The sequence below is a fragment of the Phascolarctos cinereus genome, unplaced genomic scaffold (genome assembly GCF_003287225.1).
Source record: "Phascolarctos cinereus isolate Bilbo 61053 unplaced genomic scaffold, phaCin_HiC Scaffold_7;HRSCAF=346, whole genome shotgun sequence".
Classification (NCBI taxonomy): Eukaryota; Metazoa; Chordata; class Mammalia; order Diprotodontia; family Phascolarctidae; genus Phascolarctos; species Phascolarctos cinereus.
Window position 1 is genome coordinate 166946854 of NW_027556180.1, and position 15192 is coordinate 166962045.

Sequence of the window (15192 nt, forward strand, 5' to 3'; positions counted from 1 at the left end):
CATAGCATTCACACTAATTATGTGGCCTCTCTGTTTGCTTTTTTAAGTACTGGTTTTACATCTTTAATTCAGGATTTACATTGCCTGTATGATGTTGCCTAATTTTATACTTTAACCTGTTTGAATAGCTAATTATATCATAGAATCAGAATAAAGACTTAAAGGAACCATAGTGGTTGTCTCTCTCCATTTTATAAATAAGTGAGCTAAACACTTAATGTTTTAAATGATTTAATACTCCATTATGATAAATCCTTCGAGGGGCAGCTAGGTGGCACCAGCCCTAGATTTAGGAGGATCTGAGTTCAAATCCAGCCTCAGACACATAACACTTACTAGCTGTGTGACCCTGGGCAAGTCACTTAACCCCAATTGCCTAGCAAAAAGGAAAAAAAAAAGTATATTCTGTTTAATCATTCCTGCCTCCTTCCCTCCCCGCCCCCAAACCCAGTGTTTACCACTAGATTTACTCCTTAACAACCTCTAGAAAAATTGGCTAATTCATTAGTTAAACTATTTTGTTACCTGGAAGGAGTACTATTAGCTATCTAGCTCATTAGCAAGGATTGGTTTATTTACCCACTCATTATTAACTAGCCTGGTGGAGGAGAGTTTGAAAGAATAGAAGAAAAACAAGTTTTGATGGGGATGTGGCAGATAAGATCTCTTATGGTGTATTAAAAATTGCTAAACTTAAGGATTCTGGAATGTAATAAAACTGAAAGATAAGATCAACTTAGGAAATTAAGTAGATCTGACAGCTGGGAGGTTAGCTTTGAAAGGTAGGAGGTTTTCATTTGACCCACCAGTTCTAAGTCTTCACAAATCCACCAATAAGGGGAAAGTTAAGGCCCCATCAAAAGTGCCTAAAGCCTAGAATTTAATGGGTAGGGACTACAAGTGTTCAAACTTTAAAAAAATCAGAAAAGAAATACATCTCAATCTGGTGGCTTACAGGGGGTTTCCCCCACCCTGTACTACGTTCACAAAAATCATCTTACAAGTGTAGACTTTCATATTTGTCCCTTATAAATTTCATCATATTTAATTTGTCCCATCATTCTAGTCCTTCAGAACATTTTAGATGCTCTGTCCTCCAAAGTGTTTGCTGTCCTCCTAACTTTTGCCATTTATAAATGTGACAAACATGTCTTCATCTAAGTAATTGACAAAAACATTAACAAGCACAGAACCAAGTTTCTTTCTATACTATCTCACTACAGACCTCTCTGAAAGCTGACATCATTATCTAGCTAATTGTAGAGCCCAGATTCTAAACCAGGTCCTGGGATTCCAAGTTGATTGCTCTTCCCACTAGATCAAACTGCCCTTTTTTTAATGTTGGGGCTTGCAACAGCATTGTTTGGGCTTCTCTTCCACCCCCGTAACACTTTTACTGCCCTAGCTACTTCTTCCTCCCTCTCTGATATTGCCTTCTATGCACTCTGTATCTTTATGTACATAGTTACTTCCATGTTGTTTGCCCGATTGTAATGTAAGCTCCCTGAGGATAGGGACTATTTCTGCTTTTCTTCATTTTCCCCTGCACTTTGCATAGTGCCTGGCACATAGTAAGTGCTCAATACATGCTTGTTGACTGACTGAAAAACTTAACATGATTCTAAAAACTAAGTCAACATATACTTCAGAACTCAATGCCTTGCTAAAAACAAAACAAAACACAAATCTTGCTTTAAGATCAAGAAAAGAAAGAATTCAAAGAGTTTTCATAGCCTTACACATATATCATGGACACTTTAAGAAGAGAGTCTAGGTACTGAACATGAAGATCATGGAAGAAGCATCACCCGTAGAGAGCAAGAAATGGCATTATAAATAAAATTGACTATATCTTAAACAGCTCAAAGATGTGGCTAATTTGTGTGTGCAAGCAGGCCAACATGAGGTAATAGTAAGCATCGCAATAAAACTAGCTTAGAAGAAAGGAGAGTGGGTGGCTAGGTGGCACAGTGGTTAGAGCACCAGCCCTGAAGTCAGGAGGACCTGAGTTCAAATCCGGCCTCAGACCAAACACTTGACATTTATTAGCTGTGTAACCCTGGGCAAGTCACTTAACTCCAATTGCCTAAAAAAGAAAAGAAAAGGAAGAAGAAGAAAGGAGAAAGATGAGAAGCTACTGTGTAGGTTTATAGCAGTTCCAACCCACCCTGATTTAATAGCCTATTTACTGCAAAATGGGCATTGTCGAGAAATAAAGATGTTGATTCTATAACCATTTCCTAGAGAAGTCTAAGTGAGAGAAGGCAGACATCACAACTAGGCTTATAAAACCCAGAAACCATGTTAGTTAGCAAGTACTCACTATTTGTGCCAAATGTAGAACATGACAGTCAAGGACAGCATCAGCTTATATTGCTAGTTTATTTTCAAAATACTATGTAAAAGGATGATAGAAGATTTTGAGTACCATTGCCCTATGAAATACTAGACGAATTGAGCCTTTGGAGAGGTTGGCTTGAGATATAGCTAAAGCATAGCATCCCAAGAACATTTATGCATTTAACTAGAAGAAAGACAACAAATAGATGCAAAATGGAAGAGATTTGCCAACATTCTTATAATAATCTGTTTTAGTCAGCATCACATGTGATTGAAAATAAGAGAATCTCATAAATAGAAAGGACCTCAGAGCTGACTATTCCAGTGTGTATTTATATAGGAATCTTCTCTATAAACATAGTCATGTGGGGATTATAATTGCCCAATCTGCTGAGGCACAGCTCTGATCCAATGGCACTTTGTGAAAGGGTCTATGGTCCTCTCTAATGAAGTGGACCTCAGATCCTTCTTCAGGATCTCAGATGCCCCCTTCTTCCAGGACCTTGTTTTTGTACAGTTTGATACCCAAATATGCAAAAGAGGAATGGTAAAAGACAGAATCTCATTGTTTGACAGATCTTGCTTTTGAGGGCCTAAAATGACTTATCAGCAATGGGGTCACGGATTTGGTGAAGCATGGAGCATCTCTACCGACTAAGTGGTTATGATGACAAGAAAGAGTGATCAAGAGGTCCAAAAGAGTTGGAGGACTTTCCAAAGCCTCAAGGTATTCCACCCATGCTGGATTTGGACATGGAATTTGAGTAAAACAGAATGGAGATATCTTTATCATCATTTTTGTGTTTGTGCAAGTGAGCTTCATAACTGGTAAACAAGTAGTGAACATTACATTAAAGTTTAAGACCCATTATAAAAGCCTACTAATAAGAACCTATCTTATCTAATTATTCCTAAATGATTTATGTAAAATATAAAATTGATTAATACTTATTGGAATAGAGTAGGATCCAGATGAATAATTTCTCACAGTCAGCAAGTGGTCTTCTAGTTTTCACTTGAAGAGGTCCAATAAGGGTGAATCCACTGCCTCTTAAGGTAGAAGTTTCTTCCTTACCTCATTCAGAAATATGTTTCTCCCTATGCAACTATCACCCTAACCCTCACCTTCACTCCAATGTTCCTAATTTTGCCCTACAGGGACAATCAGACCAAGACAAATTCTACTTCTACATGAAAGTCCTTCAGTACCCTAAAGATAGTTATCCTGCTATCTCTATGCCTTTTCTTATCTAAAGATGCCCTTTTTAAAAAGTTTATATGGATTATATTAACTTCTACATGAACAGTGTATGGTTCAACTGATGCAATTCCCATGTGGACTTTGGAATACATGCAGATATTCTATAACTGACTCTGGCCTACTATCCACATGGTGAAGAGTAGCTAGAACTGGGGTTCATTGAAAAGGCCAGGGCTTGTCTCTTGGTATTTCTGCCTGGCATGTTCAAAGTGAGAAGGTAAGGACTAAGCCCTAGGTGGGGAGAGAAGCCTCAGGCCTTTTTCTTCCCACCAGGGCTATCATGATATATCCTGTAAGTATATGGTCCACCTGTTGCTTCTGTTGATGTCATGTCTATTCTTCCTGTTTTTAGGTGAAGATTGGACACAGCACCAAGCTTATGAGCCTCAAAAGTACCAGTGACTGAGTTACCATGAGGTCTAGGAGTGGAGTCCATGCTGAGTCTTGTGGTCTTTAGTATCTTGGCCCTGTGGATTGATCTTCATGACTCAGCCTAGTGGTAGTTGAGACTTGGGCTAATTCAATGTCTATCTCACATTTGGAAATAAAGTTACTGGGGCCAATGCTATGCAGAAATTGTGTTAAGATTGAATTTACTCTTCTAAGGGACTGAGGAGGCATAGAAGAAAGTAAGCCTCCAGGTATTAGCGTAGAGGGGAGGGGACCTTTATGCCTCTGTTCTTGCTATATTTTTGCAGTAGAATATCCCTTTGTAAAAGCTTATTGTTGTTCATTGGATAAATGGAATGATGCTAATTATTGATGGCTAACAATTGAGGGGAACTGGTTGAAATGAAGGCTTAACTCAAGAGCATTAGAGAAAGACACTTCCAACCCCTCAGGTGTACCTCTAGAGTTCTGAGGTGGAGATATAGCTTTCCTTGCTCTGAAGAGTATACAGGGCAATTGCTACTTACGCATACGAGTTGGAGTTAGTTCCTTAAGGACGGAGACTATTTTGTTTTTGTCTTTGTATTCCCAGCACCTAGTGTAGTGCCTGACCCATAGCAGATGATTAATACGTGCTTACTTGATAAATTAAATCCTTCAACATTCTTGTATGGTAGTCTGGCATGACTTACTCTTGATACAGCCATGCTAGCTCTGCAAGCTTCCCCTTCTGAGTATTTAAACACCATCCCCTTAAAAATGTCTTCTAGAATTTTGCCAACAGCCAAAATCAAACTCCCTGACCTATTGCATGCAGATTGCATTTTCTTCCTTTATTGGGGTATCAGGATATTTGCCTGATATATATCTTTAGTATTGTAGCACCACTCTCATTTTCCACAATCTTTCACAGATCACTGATAATGGCTTTCCAATTATATCTATGAGTTGTTGTTGTTGTTTTTCTAGTTCGTTAGAATGTAAGCTACTTGAGAGTTATACTTGTAACCCCAGTGTTCAGCACAGTGTCTGGCACACGGAAGGTACTTATTTACTGGTTGCTTGATTGATTTCAGTAGAGGGGGACGTAGTTCAGCAGGGATTGGTGATTTGAACTCAACGAGGTCAACTAAGTGCTATCTTCCTATCTCCCCTCTCATTCACTTGTCTCGAATTTCAGTTTCCTAGTGTTGAACTACTGGAGTGGTTCTATATTTTCCATTCCTACAGGTTATTCTCCTTGTCAGAGAAAACAGAAACAAGATAATAGTCGAGTAATTCTGCTTTCTCTCCATAGCCTAGAATCAGAGTTATCCACTCTGTCGAATCTCTTCTTTATCTAGTCTCTTTTCCCCAACCAAATCTCATGCAAGTTGGTGTAACCCATAGCTAAGTACTCCAAGGTTCTAGGCTTGTGTGGACCAACACTGCTCTAAGGTGGTTTCTCCACAAATTGTTTGTCTTTGGCTTTCTGCCACCCAGAGTTTCCTCTGGGAAATCTTACAATATAGGCTATGTCTAAGTCTCCGCTAAAGTGGGTAAAAAATGTCTTGGGTTCTCCTTCCCAGTGCTTGAGGTAACAAGGCATATTAGTTACAAGGAAGACAATTTTACCCCATAGACAGAATCCAGGAAACACAAAGACTCATGATAGCCCATAAATATCCCATTCAATACGCTTCCTATTTCTTGTTAGTCTCACTTTCATCCTATACCTTGGGCTTTCCCTAGAACAGAATAAATTTAGGGCTGTGGGAAAGGCAAACTCCTTTCTCCATCAGATTTGCTCTTCCATATTATGGCTTGGCATGTTATGGTTCCTTGCTAGTTTTCCAGCTCCAGAGCCATGTGGTAAATTTTCAGTTGAGGAGCTTGTAAGACTCCTTCAGAAAGCCATCCATCTGTCACTTAATTTATCAATGCTCTAAGCAACTCTCTAAGGAGATGCTCTTCTACAGTGGTAGGAGGAGTTTCACGCTGGAACTCTCTATACCAATGATATCACAGGTCTTTTTTTTTTAAGTCTGCATATATATATATTATTGTTCAGTTGTGTTGGACTCTTCATGACCCCATTTGGGGTTTTCTTGATAGAGATGCTGGAGTGGTTTACCATTTCCTTCTCCAGCTCATTTTATAGATGAGGAAACTGAGGCAAAAAGAGTTAAGTGACTTCCCCAGGGTCACACAGCTAGTAAGTATCTGAGTCCAGATTTGAACTGAGGAAGATGAGTCTTCCTGACTCCAGGCCTGGTACTCTACCCATTGTGCCACCTAGCTGCCACACTGTGCATGTGGGCACACATATGTATACACACATAATGTGTATATATGTATGTCTGTATATGTATATATGTATATATATATGTATATGTATATACATATATTTGAGGAAATTTGTATGTATATGTGTGTGTGTACATGTATATATTGAAAAAGAGAGAGAGAGAGTTGTTGTTGTTAGAGAGTTGCCTAAGTGCACTGGAAAGTTCAGTGATTGGCCCGGAATTTGACAGAGGCAAGACTTGAACCCAGTACATTCTTTCTCTAGACAAATCCTCTGTCTAATAGACAAGGAGACAGACACGCTACCTCAGTATACTGTCAGATCATTAGCATGTCATAGTCTGTGCAATATGTGTTTTTCATCCATTTCGTTTTTCTAACATAGATGTCTAAACAAATTTCTTTCAAATAATTATGCATTTTACTGAAGAAGCTTTGTAGTGCCTTGGGATTGGTGAAAAAATATTGTCATCTGGGCTTAGGAGCATTTGGAGGTCCTTGGTATCAGTAGGTGAGACTGTGTCAGGCTGCTGATCACATAAAATGAAACGTTCCTCAGTATTTTATGCCTCATTTGATGTTAGTTCTCGGTGTTTTCTTAAAAATAAAATTGTAGTTGTCTCTACCAGAAAGTCTTGTATTATTTAAACGTACACATAGAACTCATTTTGCTTGAAGAGAGCCTTTAAAGTGGCATTTTATTCTACTGCGTTAAACGCTTAAAAAAATAAATCAACAAATAATAGAGTGTGATGTTATATTCTCAGCATCTCTCAGTCAGCTGTATGAATATAAAGATAAAAGTCCTGTAGAAAATCCACCTCAAAAATTTGAATGTTCCATGATAATTCACTGCTGGTAGTGATAAGAACTGGTTCAATTGTTTTGGGAAACAATTTGTATTTATGCTTACTGCCAGCAAGAAGACCCATAGGTACAAAAATGTTCATAACAGCATTACTTAAAATAAAAAAGCCGGAAACAAAAGATATGCACTTATACTGGGGAATGGCTGAACCACATACGGTAATTTCATGTTTTATGAATGTGGAGCAGACATCTTGGCAGGAAGTCTGGTATAATAAATTGTAATGGAGTATGTTTACAAAGCTACTACTACTACTATTGCTAATACGGTAACATGTTAATTAACAAGGACAAAGCAAAATAATTAGATTATGCTTGTTGATTGATAGAGCACTTGCTACTCTTAAAAAATAGTTTTACAATGTATTAAAACTATCTTTAGAACCAACGGTCAATTTTACAACTTTTTGCCCTAGGTAATGCTACACAGTTGGACTTACAGTTAATGTTGGGAATAGTGGAAAATTTAAAAAAAGGAGTCATATTCTCCTTAGTGCCTAAGTCATTGCATGCTGATATTAGGTGCTTGGGGAGCACAGTAACTTTTTCAGTCTAATTGGGAATCATTCAATACGTTGTAGCAGTAGTGAATCAGGCAGTGAAATGGTGGCAAAAACTGACTGAAGTAATTTTAAAAAATTTAGGAATGACAAACAAAAAGGTTTTCATTTTAGAGAGATGGTGGAACCTATATTTTCTGCTTATCCCTGGAGCAGTGACTACTTGACTGGCTTTTCTGCTGCATGAAATCCATTTGTAATGTGCAGTATTAAGGGCAAATAAAGAATACTGGCAACTTTTCTGACCTTTATTTGAAGGCCTGTGAGGAGATTCAGAAGTATTTACAAAGCTTAACTGACTGGACATAGATGTAAGGTGTGTGTATTGCCCATCTAAGTTATGTCCACATGAGTTTACCTAAATTGAGCTCTAAGGGAGACATAAATCTATATCCCTGGAATCTCACTCACCCCTCTCCCAGGGCTTTCTCCAAGAAAAGAGCAGGCCATTGAGGCCACAAGGCTAACCACTCTGCTCTCCTCAGTAAGAGACTACTAGGCTAGAATTATATCTATCCACTCCCCTAAATATTGCTAGGGAAATTATTATTTTTTTTTCGGTTCACCATATTTCCTAGTTACTATCCCTTAATGATAAAAGAAAGAGCAGCTAGGCAGCACAGTAGATACAGTACCAGGCCTGTAGTCAGGAAGACTCATCTCCCTCAGTTCAAATCTGGCCCCAGACACTTAGTAACTGTGTGACCCTGGGCAAGTCACTTAACCCTGTTTGCCTCAGTTTCCTCATCTGTAAAATGAGTTGGAGAAGAAAATGGCAAACCACTCCAGTATCTTTGCCAAGAAAACCCCTAAAAGGGTAATAAAGAGTTAGACACAACTGAAAAATGACTAAACAAATAATGAAGGGGTGCTCCAAGTTACATCCAAAAGCTTGACTTTCCACCAAACACCATTGACACAAGAGACCATTACAAAAAGTGAATAGTGAATAAATCCATTTAACTAAGCGGATAGTAAACAGAAATCAGAGAAGATAGACATATTACAAAATATCAGACAATATCCAGAATGAGTGATAAACAAAGTCCCTAATACCAAAGCAACTAGTTGAAGCAGTGGATAGGATGCCTTATCTGACCTTCAATAGGAAGGCCTGAGTTCAAATGTGACCTCAGACTACTATTTGTGTAACCCTGGGCAAGTAACTTGTTTGCCTCAATTTCCTCATCTATAAAAAAAATTGAGATAATAGAACCTACCTCCCAAGGTTGTTGTAAGGATCAAATGAAATAATAATTATAAAATTATAAATTGTATAATAAAAATTATAAATTTATAAAATTATAAGATATAAACAATAATTATAATTTGGAATAATTATAAAGAAATTATAATTATGAATAATATTATAAAGTTTAACATACTGCCTGGCACATATTAAGTGCTATATAGATGTTAGCTATAATAATAATAATAATAATAATAATTGTTCTTAATTTCACCCAAAGGGAAATCCCTTCAGTCTCTAATGTGACAAGGTGGAAGTCAGGGGCATGCTTGAGGTGCCATCTCTACTACATGTTAGCTTCTTTCCAAAATTTTCTTTCTCTCCCTCCAGGAACCTCTCCCTAAAGAGAGCCTAGAACCACATATAATGGGGTTGTCTCTTGAAGCCCGAGCCAGAAGAAGGAACATCTCTCCTCTCCCAAGCTTTCACCAACTCCAAAGAAGAAAAACATTCTCCAACTGTCTAGGCTTGAACCCCGGATTATACAGAGAAGAAAATTGAGAGTTTTGCATAGCATTCATAAGAATAACTCATTCGAGCATACCAATGTACTACTCAGACCCAGTAATCTCTTGTTCTCATCATATGTCTAGCCTATTGTTGTTTTTTAAAAGACTGTTCCAATCTCAAAACGCCAAATTAAATGAACATCTCTGCACACACAGTACAACAGAAATGGAGGATTGTACATGAAACTGTGACTTATGTATAGCTTACTTTTCTTCATAAGTATGTGATAAATTCAACATGTAACTTTCAAAGCTGTCCTGATTGTCTGGGATTCCTTTTGTCCTTCCTTTTGTTGTCTTCTGTGTACTTGAAAAAAATTTCAATGACCTTCTTTTCTTTTTTAAGTTTGGCAACCTTATCTATAACTCTGTCTCTCTGTCTCTCTCCCTCTCCCTCTCCCCCCTTCCCCCCCACACCACACACATCCCCCAACACACATCCCCCCACACCCATACTTACACACCCACACACTCCTCCTCTCCAAATTTGGAAAGAAGAAAAGAAAAATAAAATCTCTATCAGAAATAAGCATAGTCAAGAAAAACAAATTTTCACAGTGTCTGTGTTAAAATACGGGTACCTTTTCCTACACTTTGAGACTATCACTTTTCCACCAAGAAGTGGGTAACCTGTTTTATCATCAGTCCTCTGGAATTACGGTTGGTCATTGCAGTGATCAAAGTTCTTGTCTTTTGAGGATATTTTCATTACAAGGTGATTAAATTGTGCTCCTGGTTCTGTTCACGTCACTTGGCATTACTTCTCATAAGTCTTCCCAGGATCCTCTGAAACCATCTCTTTTGACATACTTACAGCCCAATAATATTACTTTTCTTTAATATAGCATAATATGTTTGTCCATTATCTAATTGATGCCAGTTTATCTCTTTTGCTCATGCATTTTTTGATGACACGTCCCTCAGACTTCCTTTTTGTGTAATGTGTTGCAACCTGCTGATATGCGCCACGTACGTTTCCTTTGGCCTTTCTGTCACCCTTAGTTTCAATTCTTTGGAGACAGCATTAATAATCATTAATCTCATTATTTTCCATGAAGTAGACAGCAAGACCATCTGCTGCAAGTGCAAAGTTAGGGTTGGAGTCAACAAAAGAGGAAAAAAACCTCTGGAAATGAGGCAATGAGTAGTGAAACAGAAAATTGATAAGAAAGATAATCCCATGGAATATTTGGTCATCTCACTTTAGAGTTCCTATAGTGGACATAAGCATATGGAAAGTAATTAAGATATTCAGTTGTGTGCTGATATCTGTTAAATAGAATGGATTAGTAGAAAAGTTCTGCAAAAGACTTGACATTCTCATAAATTATTACTTTATTGTATTTTATTTTTATTATATTTCTTTACTGAAATATTACTTTATTACTTTATTGTAAAGTATTACTGGAATATTACTTTACTGTAAAGACTGAAACAAGATGGGTAAGAATAATTGTTAAATATGTTTCAGAATCAAAAGTGAGTAAGTCCAAAGGCTTGTAAATAACTCATTGACCTCACATCTGCATATCATGAACAATTGCTATTAATTGAAATACTGATATTTCATTGGATTCTACGGTGGCCTAGGTGAAATACTCCTCAAGGTCATTCAATTCCCTTTGCTCACCAAATAGCTGCCATAGTACCCATTTGATTTTTCCAGGGTACCATGATATAGTACTTATGATAGGAGACATGAGCATTTCAGAAGTTGGAAAGTTTTAACTCCCATTACAAATAAAAAAAAAATCAACATTCTGGTTTTTATACCAACTTTTTTTTGTGAGTCTAGTTGGTGGGAATCAATTCCTTAGAGACTGATTGCCCCTGGTTAAACTGATAAAAATCCATTTCTAAATCTGCAAAGCTAAGTATCACACTGTACTTCTATGAAGAATCTGTATTTTAATTAATAGCAATACAGGTTGTAATGAGTCTTCTAATATGCCACAACCCTTTGAGACCCGTCCTGGGATATCCTATTAGATTTACCTATCTTAACTATATGAAATTATATTTTTCTTTTTTGTTCCCAGTTCTTTGTAAACAATAAATACTTAATAAATGTATTTGTGGCCTACATAAGGTATGGGGGTCTTCATCCCAACTCATATTCTCGCTGTTAAATTCCCAGATAAAATCCTCTTCCACAGGACTTTAGGGATTTCTCTGAGGGGTTGGGTTGTATCTCTGAAGCTATTGACTCCAGACATTTCCCCCCCCCCAATTAATCACCAGTTACAATTATCTCCCATATATAGTTGACTCCTTTGTATCTGCAATTATCACCACAGTATCATTTAACCAATTAACATCAATTAGCTTTTGCAATGCTTCAGTTACTGAGAAGATATAGAAAGAAGTATACACATACACCCATTCTGAACTGGGGGCACATTCTTATTTTTATTGCCTCAGTCCCTGGAGCAGTGGACTTAAACTGAATGTGTTTGTTACATAGCACTTGCCCCACCAAGATCACTTCTGAATGGCCAATGGACAAGTCTTTCCTTCTTGGCTTCAATCAGTATAGACTTCTGGGAAGCTCTAGAATGGACATTAGTTCTCAGACCTTTGGTGGCTTGCTCTTTAATCGTGACCCTGGCTCCTCAGCAGGGTCAACTATTGGAAAACTCTGCCATGGACTTCATATTTTTCTAAGCTCACAATTATAACCAAATCAACTTCACCTAAGACCAGGAGAGGACAAATACAAAGAGACAAAGAAACGGGGCCGTGTTCATTGACACATGACAGCCTGTGTGAGGAGTTAGGTAGTTGGCAGTCGGGGGCTGCTACCACCATTGCTGCTGCTTCTCTCCACCTGGAGGCTTACAGTAGTTACATACAGTATTGCCTGCCACCAGGACATAAAGGAGTGCTTTTGCTGGGTAATGTTCTTCCGTTCTGACCTTTTTTTTTTTTCACTATGAGTTAAGTGATAGGAAACAGATATAGGATATCTGTATGTGCTACAAAGTTTTGTAGGGAGTTTTATCATGCTGAACTTAATGGGCATGGTCATGGGCCAGTTCCCTGTTACATGTGTTACAGGAATGAATGAATGAAAGTTAGAGAAGAAGAGATACCTTTGGATAAAAGATGAAGCATTTTATGCTCATTATGTCCTGTTTGTAGAAGTAGTAATGGCTCACAATTAGAATAGTGCCTGATACATAGTAGGTATTTAATAAATATTCCCTGATTTATTGAATTACACAGCACTCTACAGTTTACAAAATACCTCCCTTGCAGAAACCTCAGCTGTGCGGGGTTATACTTCAAACCCTGAGGGGAGCAGTAGTCAGCCTTTGGGGAATTCATCCTGCAAGGGTTTGTATGAGTTAGGAGAGTTATACGAGAGGGGCAGCTACTCTTAGATCCTTAGACCAGGGGAATCATAGGTCCAGACCAAAAACAAAATTCCCTATTTCATCTAATACAGTGCATTCTGAGTAGGGGGAAGGGAATAAGTATTTATGTTGCTCCTGCTATGTGCTAGGCACTGTGCTAAGCACTTTACAAATATTATTTCCTTTGATCCTCATAGGTAGATGCTATTATTATCTTCATTTTACAGTTGAAGAAATAGACTTAGACAGTTAAGTGACTTTCCCAGAGTCACTCAGCTAATAAGTTTCTGAGGCAGGATTGAAATTCAGGTTCTCCTGACTCTATGTCCAACACTCTACCCACTGTGTCACCTAGCCACCTAAGGAAAATCAATCAACACCTGCTAAGGCAGAAGACCCTGTGGATTCCCAAGACAGCATGGATCCAGCAAGATGGTCCTGAGTGGTTTCAAAGAGAAATGGGAACTGTGAAAGCAGAATTTATAGACTGAACAGCAGAAATTAGTGACAATAGAAAATCTTGAACCAGTAGTGACCAGCCTCACCGAAAAAACAAAAGAAAATAACGAGGAATGCAAATACATGGAAGTGAGAGACAATCTGGAAAAAAAAAAGAAACAAAAAGCAATAACACTGAAAGAAAGTTTGATCTCTGTATGAGCAAAATATACTGATCTCCATGACAGGATGTATAGAAACGACCTAGAGATCTTGGTCTTTCAGAAGAACATGGTAAGTCAAAGCACCTGGACACCATAATGCAAGAAATAATACAAGAAAGCTGCCCAGAACTTGTGAACGCAGAAAATGAAGTGCCAGCTAAAAGAATCCACAGATCACCTCCAAATAAAAATCTTGTGCTGCATACTCCAAGACACACAATGGTTAAATTTAACAATTTCATTCAGAAACAACAGATTCTGCAAGCAACCAAGAGAAAGACCTTCAAATATATTAGCACGCCTTTCTTTCTATGATCACTACAACATTAATTATCATTTATAGTCTTTGCTAATTTGTTATGTTATATGAAACATAAGAATTATTTTGATTTGCCTTTTTCTTATTATTTGTGAGTTGGAGGACTCTTTGTATGTATGTTAACATCAATATTTTGCAATAGGATCTCCCATACTGCCTTCCTAGCTATTGCTTGCTACCATGCAGCAGCACAAACAGCCATTACCTATAAAATCCAGCAATGGAATCCTACTTCTGTCTGATTCTTGTTTACACCAACTCTTCTTTAATATGGGGTGTGTGTATGTGTGTGTGTGTGTGTGTGTGTGTGTGTGTGTGTGTGTGTGTGCGCGCATGTGTCTGTGTGTAACTTTGGGGAACATTGATTGCAAATACACCTTTTCTGTACCTGGCCCATGGAGAAATGCTGACTGCAGTGTGTTGCTAGACACATCACGGTGATTCAGTGTCTACAACACAGAGCCTGGCATATAGTAAGCATTAAATGGTTGTTGCTCACTTGTGCCTTGTTACTGGCTAGAGCAGATATAGCCTGTATGTTTGTATTCAGAAGTACAGGGTTTCTTTATAGAACTCTGATAGTATGTGTGATGTTGTCAGAGGTTAGAGGAAATTGAAATCTGGTTCTAGACTTAAGTCTTGGTAGGTTAGTATCCTGAAATGAGAATGAAACTAGTTATTAAGTCAGTCTTTCCTTAGGTTCCTCAGTCATAAAGAAATTAGACAAGGGAAAAACATCAATCTTCAAATCTGAGTTCCAGCATCAACTGGTCTACCCATTTCCTTGCTGTCATTGGAATATATCTTCAAATAGAAATCAATCTTTCTTCAATAACTGTGGATATGGACTGATATCTAAAATACATAGAGAACTGCTAAAATAATAAGAGCCATTCACCAATGGAAAAACGGTCAAAGCATATGAACAGAAAGTTCTTAACAAAAAAAATACAAGCTATCAAGAAACATAAGGAAAAAATTCTTCAAATAATAGGAATGTAAAATTTAAAAACATACATTCAGATTGGCATATGTGACTAATAAATGAAAATTGCCCTTATTGGAAGAAATGTAGGAGGACAAGAACAGTAATATAGAGTTGGGAAGCAGTTCAAACTTTCTGAAAAGCAATCTGGAACTATACCCACAGGTCACTAAACTAAATATTCTTTGATCCAGAAATATCTGTACTAAGCATAACTAAAGGAAAGGGCCTATATATGTGAAAATATTTATAGCAGCACTTTTGTCATAGTAAAGAACTGGAAGTGAAGTGAATGCCCATGAATTGGAGAATAACTGAAATAAATGCAGTGTAATATGATTGTGCCATAAGATATAAAGAAAAGGATAGACTCAGAGAAAATTGGGAAGACTTATATGAACCTTTGCA

At 37.7% G+C, this 15192-nt stretch overlaps 1 long non-coding RNA gene across 1 annotated transcript; it reads left to right on the forward strand.

Annotated features, from left to right (window-relative positions):
* The first annotated feature begins 3690 nt into the window (after positions 1-3690).
* Positions 3691-10374, forward strand: LOC110193436 (uncharacterized). The gene is made up of 3 exons (XR_002320469.2): positions 3691-3818; positions 3954-4230; positions 9284-10374. It is a non-coding gene; the product is annotated as an uncharacterized LOC110193436 (long non-coding RNA).
* The last annotated feature ends 4818 nt before the right edge of the window (positions 10375-15192 follow it).